We start from the raw sequence: 7,145 nt of genomic DNA, 5'->3' as shown, positions 1-7,145 counted from the left end.
ATTAAGCAAAGCACATATATGCAATTCTCTAGTCCACCCATTATATAGAATCACTTCATTATTAAGCTTGAGGGCAAGTCAAAGACCAGGAATACAGCAAGGACACAAAAAGTGGCAGAATCTATTCCAACAATTTTGTTGGTGTCTTTCTGCACTGCAAGATACACACATCCTTCATAACAGGCACACTTTTAATGAGCCTTCATGAAAATATTTCACTTTTATCTCCTTTACCAACTTACTGGAGCATTCCAGAAAACTGTTAGCCAGGTGTGGCTTGCTGAGTTTTTTGTAGGTTTACCTAGATTTGGAGAGGTCTTTGTTGAAGCTTGAAAGTCAGGCTTCTGGTGGGAAGGGGGGGGGGGGGGGGGCGGGGGGGGGGGCGGCGCTTTTTACCCTGCAGATTTAATTAGATTTTATTTTCTTTTAGACCCACAGCAGAATTCAAGGCTGCTTTGGATCGCCCATGGAGTATGTTTGGTCTAATTCCTAGGAGAGATGTGCTCATTGTCACAGAACAATTGGATCTAGTGTCACATTAGTAACAGTTTCTCTTTAAGAAAGGCAGACTGTAAGACTAGCAGAGGTTTTGCAGGTCAGGATTGTGTTGTATCAGCATAACTTTTGTGGGGAAGCTTGCGCAGCACGTGCCTGCTGTCTGGCTCAGTCTGTCGTCTTCACAACTAATAACATTTACTCCAAATTTAAAGAGGTGCAAAGGTCAGCAAGCCAAATTTAGTCTGGGGGTATCTTTACTGAAGTCAGTACAGCTGATAAACTTGGCCTGATATTTGCTGTTGGAAGGGCGAATACAAGAACAATTCTTCAAGTGTTTATTTTCATTTTTACAATCACAGAACAAGGCAATTTGCAGCAAAATGTTGCATGCAACTCTGCTCTTCAGAGCGTAAGTCACAAAGGATGCCAGACTCAGCTTTTGGTTTAATTACTACAAGAAGTTTCTACCAGTTATTTCTCTCTCCCCCAGTACCTCCTCTCTGAGAAACAAACTCTGTGGATACTATAACTGGTCTGGGCATTTGAAGTGGGAAATCTCTACTGATGGTATGTACCATGGTGGTAGTGGTATATATTTAGGTTTTGCTTTGTAAAACTCATATTCCCTTAAAACTTTATCATACTGCTTGGTATTACTGCACAGGTGTCCCAATTAGTGTAGTGTAATTCTCAGCTAACCAATCAAACACATGCCTGGACCCCAATGCAGTCTTGCCTATGCCTCTTGCGATTAAACAAAGGGCAAAACTGCCTGTGAATTTTTGGGTGAGTTAATACTAACCAGGATAAAAGTTGTACATGCAACTGAAAAGAGACAAAGACTGTGAAAATGAAGGATGAGTGCCATCCTGTCGAGGAAAGATTGGTATGGCAGTTTGTTCGGTGCTTTGCTTGACCTATTTTATTCTATTTTAACAAATCTGTATTAGTAATTTTTCAGTGGTTTGTAGTTTGAGTACAGTGTGTGCTATGCTATATTTGTGATTTGTTATTATTAAGCAGTCCTGAATGCACTATTCACAGAGCTTGAGACAAGCATTCGTTTTCCATGCAGTTCAGCATGGTATGTTCTCCATTGTCACATTTAGAGCTCTGATGAAGAGAACACAGACCCAAGTCCTCTTGGAGTTAAAGTCTGCAGCCATCTGTTTTGTGAATCAAAGAGGGGAACTTTAATGCAAGCAAAGCACCCCAGTGTCCTGAGACACAAAATTGTTGGAGAATCCTCATTTTAAAAATCTTTCATGGCAGATTCATGTCTTGAGGATGGATCTGAGACCCTTCCTCTCCTCTGACCAAGCCAGTTCCTGGGAGTTTGCTGGGGCTGCGACTCATGTGCTTCCAGGTCAGCGTCACCGCTTGCTGTACGTGACACCCGGGGCACCCCTGACTTCCCCAAGCCAAGCAGGGGTGACAGGAGTCTCACAGAGCAGCTCCCCCACACTATGACAGGGCGGTACCCCAGCACCACGCGACTCCCTTCCCCTTTGCAGCCCAGAGCAGGGGTGCCAGGCTGAGACACTGAGTGCCACGGCGAGGGTAGCTGGCATAGCCAGCACAAGTTGCTCCATCACAGATAGGGAAGAGAACAGGAAACAAGCGGTGACTCACAGTCCGCAGTCTCCCCACTTTGCTTTTGAGGCAGCAGAGCCAAGCACAGCCCCTCACTAGGGGCAGGCTGGTCAGGCACAGGCTAGTCCTCAGTGAAATTCATTGCATCTGGTGCTGTTGTTTCCTTTCAGTTTTTATCTAGTCTTTGTGGGCTTCCTGTTAGCACCTAGTGCCAGTCGGGACAGCACAGTGCCTGCTGCCTGCTGTGAGTTTGCTGTGCAGAAACCACTAGGAGCTAGTGGTTACAGCAAGGGGCTGAGATTCAGCTAGCACAAGTTTTAGTGCATCACCCCTATGTTCTTGCTCTGCTAGGAGGTGTGGTGCTGCAGGTGAAGAAGAGCTGGGGTACTGGGAGACTTCAATGAAGTCTAGGAAATGGATCCTGTGTTTTTTGCCAGAAAGGGCTATGGGAAGCAAGCAGCAAAGATGAGAAAGTCATCTGTAAAAATGTGGATTCTACTTTTTCTTCTCACTTGTCTCCCATTTTGATTATCTTTTACTTGTGATGATATAACCATTCACTTGAATATTTTCAACTTTTCTCAGGCCTGTGAACTTTTGTTTTTAAAGGGTGAGCTTGTTTGCCAGGCAGGTTTTCCTCAAACTCTCCCGGTGCCAGTAATTAAGGGATTATCATAATTACCTCACTGGTGCAGATATTGAGTATTAGCGCTTAGGCTGAATGTGCCCACTTTGATTTCTCTACAGTGACGCTAGGTAGGCTGTGGCTGAACTCTGCTCTAAATGAGTACAGTGTCATTAATGACAGCACTCTTACAATGGGCACTTTTGTGCTTAAGAAGCTTTCTATACCTTAATCCAACCTGATGCAAGCTACACATGCAAATGTATTACAGGTACAATTTACTTCACGGCATTACCAAAACATAAAAAGAGATTCGGACTGCACTGTGAAATGTTTAATGAGCTGTGGGTCAGATCCTTGGAGCTGGCTGAACTCCACAGGCGGCAAGTCAGGGCGTAATGCTTTCCTTTCCCTGTCCTGTGCCTGGCACTAGTCTGAATTCTCTGCTCCTCCCAGGCTTGAGAGTTCTTCTCATTTACACTGGCCTTCAGGGGTCACAATGAGTTGAAAAATGTTGTAGATTCTTTGTAGGTCCTTTTTCTCCAAGCAGCTGCAGCAGAGATGGTGTGGCATACTGCTAACTGCCACTGCGCTGTGGTCCAGGTGCAGGGGATGCCACAGCCAAAGCACATGCGTCTGCCACCCTGAGTGGACACAACCCACCAGCGAAAGTGCTCCTGTGAATCCTAAGCAGAGGCCTCACCTAGGACCCAGTGCTGGGAGGGAGCAAAGCAGCTCTGCTGAAACTGCTGCTCTTGTGGTTCAGTATATCCAGCATACCCGCCTTTCCAGGCTTGTTCTCAAGGACTGCTGTTGTGACTTCCCACATCTGGCTTTTTCATGTTTGGCCTGAAATGGCCTTTCTCTTAATGGCAGCTTTTCCATTGCATGCAGGCTCCTGAGGTGATGATAATGTTGTTTCTCTGCAAGCTGTGTACGAGAAGCCGTGTCTTGTTTTGCATTTCATCTGCTATAATTAAACTGGTGATGAAACCATTCAGGACCTGAATACCCTTCCACTGTGGTCAATACAAAGCTCTGACATTCATGGGAATGAAGTCTGATCCTCAAGTTTCCTTGCAGATCATTATTCTTCATTCTGCGCTTCGCCCTGCTCCCTTTCTAAACCATTTTAGAAGCATTTATGCTGTAAGACAAACTGTGCCTTGTCTGCACTGGGAGAGAGCCCACACTCTAAGTGTGTGCTTGTCATTCACAGATGACCAGCCTAAAGCAATAGCCATGCCCATAGAGGAATAATCTCTACCATTCCTACAGCCTTTCATTTTTGTTTGTCTTTCTGCCATAGAGGCTGTATGTTATGGATGTCATCTCCGCTTGCTTCCTGTTCCCGGCCAGCTGTGGATTGATGATAGCATCTTCAGGTTGCTGGACTTCCTCTTCTTGTCTTTAATCTCTTTTGGTTTCAAAATGGCCCCCCACATTTACAGTTACCAACCACAGCAGGCAGATAGCAGCAGCTGGTAGTCAAGCAGACAAGAGTGAGTACATTTTAAAAACAAAAAGAGATCTGTTCTTTAGGTTATATAAAAGGATTTAGTGCTAAGATTTAGTGAAACTTAGAGTAATTTCTGAAATGTTTGGCAGTTAATATCTTAAATGGGCAAATTCGTGACATTTTCAAATTCACATTGGTTACGATTTGAGTCAGCTGTATCTGTAGGAACAGCAATAACCAGTAACACATTTATCTGCATACTATATAAATTCAAAATGCATCAACTTAAAAGGAATTTTATACTGCATTGACTTGCTTGCAATAGACTCCTTCCTATCAGACCATGCATTCCTCTATAGGCTGTGGATTAGAAAAACAACACATTTTCTTTAGTTAGCACCTGTGCTCAAAGCCAGGCTAAACCAAGCCTAATGTAACCATCCAGTTCTTCAGAAGCAAAGCCACAGGTGATTTTGCTTCCTCTTCCTTTCCTTCTTCATTAAAATCTGGTTTCACAGGGCACAGAGCCTGACTGAGCTGCGGAGCAGATGTTTTGAAGAAAATCCTGGCCAGAAGCCACTTTGTGTCTGTTTCTGGTTGGTTTTGTTTTAAGTTAGAGAGGGAAATGTACCTTTTTATATATAGGTGTTTCTTCCAAGATGTATGAAAAGTAAGAACAAGTCTGGAAATGCAGAATTTCTTCAGTCAGGTGCTACAGACCTCCCCAGCTGGGAGTACAGCCAATCTACAACTTGCATAGCTGGAGCGTCTGCATGTGTCAAGATCACAAAGATAAGAGGAATTGATCACTTTGCTGTTAATATGCACTATTACAAGCTGTTTCTTGAACTGATTTTTATGTTACAGTCATGCAATTCTGCTAATGCAATTATAATTCTATATCATTAGCATTGGGGTCTAAACCTGGGGTGGTGGTAGCAATTTTTGCTTCTGAAATTTCAACCATTACCTATTGGTGTACCTTCAAGACACTGCAAGTTCTTGCTTTCTGCACTCCAGTCACAATCCCAGATTGCAAGTTGTTTACTTAAGTGTTTTATTGTAATAGTTTTACTTAAGAATGTTATTATCTGCTCAGCGTTTCATTGGGAGGGAAGTTGTGTTTATCACTTGGGAATTGTGGCCACAAGCAGGAGATCTATATTCAGTTCATGCTGTTTCCCCAGACATTTTACCTTAGGCCTCAGCCTTGCAGGGTCTGAGTGCCTTGGGCTAAAGCCAGTTGGTATGATCAGTATCATGGACTGGTGGAGGATGGTAGAGGGTTTATCTTCTCTAATCTGTTATCTCCTTTTATCTCTTGCTTCATTTATAAAATGGGGACTGTGTCGTAAAAGTTCCTTTATCAGCTTGACTTTAGGGTTGTTTGAGCAGCTTTGGTCCCAACCATCTTCTGTTGAAACCCTCATACCTTATGGGCTTGATTCAAAATCCATTCAGGACAAATGAGGCCAAAGTCTCTCAGGCTTTGATGAGAGGCTGGGAAAGATTATGCTGTGCAAGTCTGATGGCCCAAATGTCCTCAGATTGCCCTAGAGCTAACTGGCAGCTACAGCTGGACCTACTCTGCCCCAGCGTGCTCGCAGCATAGCCAGGCTCCCAGGTTGAGGATATGAGATTCATCCTTGTGCAGCTCTCACCTACCTTCTGTGACTCCAACAGCCAGGATTCAGATTTTACATCCTACACCACATTTTTCATCAGTAGGTGCCTCTTGTCTGATGCCTTCTGACAAAACAGCTCCAGCATCCATTTCAGCTGGTTTTGCAGAGCAGCTCACCCAGTAGGGAGGACTCTCAGCCAGGCCAGTGTGTGTGGTGAGCCCATACCACTCACCCGAAGCAAGGTCAGCTGCTCCAGTACACTGTTCCACAGTGGCATCCACCTCCCTGGCAGGCTGCCGAGTGGCCTTTACCGTGGTGGCTTCTGTCCTTAGACCTTTTGTAGAGTCTGCCCATCAGGACAGTAATCCAGGAGGCCAGTGCCTGAACTGCTGTGCCCTGCAATAGCAGTGAAGATATCAATGCGGTATTGTTAGCATGGGTATCACCACCATTATCTCATCTGTCTAGCCTTTAGTAAACACCCTGCATGTTACACAGTCATTTCATCCCCTGACTGTCCAGGATGCACCACAGCTGCCAGCCAGGAATGGCCAGCAGCTGCCTTTGAGTACATCTGGGGTTTGTTTTTCAAAGGGTTACTTCCGACCCACACCCCCAAACTCAGGACAGGGAGACACCCACCAAAGGGGAAGGAGACAGTGGACAGAGCTCAGCCTTGTCTCATTGGGTGGATACATGCACTCCCTCTGCCCCCACCTGATCTCTGTGACCTGCTGATGCAGTAATCAAGTTGTCATTGGCAACAACCCATGTTGGCCTGAAAGCCACAGATTAGCTTCTGAGAAAGCCTGATGTAACTTTTCATTCTCATTACCAAGTCTAGAGGGAAGACACCCCCCATATACCTCCTCCCTTCCTTCGGTTCAAGGATTTAAATTTCCACGTAGTAGGTGGTGGTGGTAGACATGATACACATGCTTGAATGGACAAGTTTAGATGTGAGCCAGGGAAGAGCTGGTCTCCTCGCCAGGATGCCTCATCCTTATTTTCATGTTGAGATTGTGCATACGCACAGCTCCGACTTTTCAGAGATGCTGAACCAATGGGAGCTGTAAAACCTCAGCTTGCATTTCAGCCCATGTACACTTTGGTTGCCACTGAATATTGCGTCAAAAAAATATTTAATGATAGGCAGAAATAGAATACCCTTTCTGTGATATGAGCAATGTATTCTCAAGAGCTCAGATCTGCTACCTTTGCTTAAACTAAAGAGTACATTATGTAATGTTATGTTAATGTTATCAAAGGCTGAATACTGATATTTGCCAAACTGGTTTATGTCCATTTTTTGTCTGCTGGCTTCAGGGAAGGCAATCTGGATTTA

At 44.6% G+C, this 7,145-nt stretch overlaps 1 long non-coding RNA gene across 1 annotated transcript; it reads right to left on the bottom strand.

Moving 5' to 3' along the window:
* Positions 1 to 819: 819 nt before the first annotated feature.
* On the bottom strand, positions 820 to 6,340 carry LOC119158019. The gene is made up of 2 exons (XR_005107736.1): positions 5,841 to 6,340; positions 820 to 4,944 (listed from the first exon to the last, which is right to left on the bottom strand). It is a non-coding gene; the product is annotated as an uncharacterized LOC119158019 (long non-coding RNA).
* Between the last annotated feature and the right edge of the window lie 805 nt (positions 6,341 to 7,145).

This window comes from Falco rusticolus, chromosome 15, assembly GCF_015220075.1.
Source record: "Falco rusticolus isolate bFalRus1 chromosome 15, bFalRus1.pri, whole genome shotgun sequence".
NCBI classification, from domain to species: domain Eukaryota; kingdom Metazoa; phylum Chordata; class Aves; order Falconiformes; family Falconidae; genus Falco; species Falco rusticolus.
The sequence above is the reverse complement of the archived record's forward strand: the minus strand, read 5'-3'. Positions and strand labels throughout refer to the sequence as shown.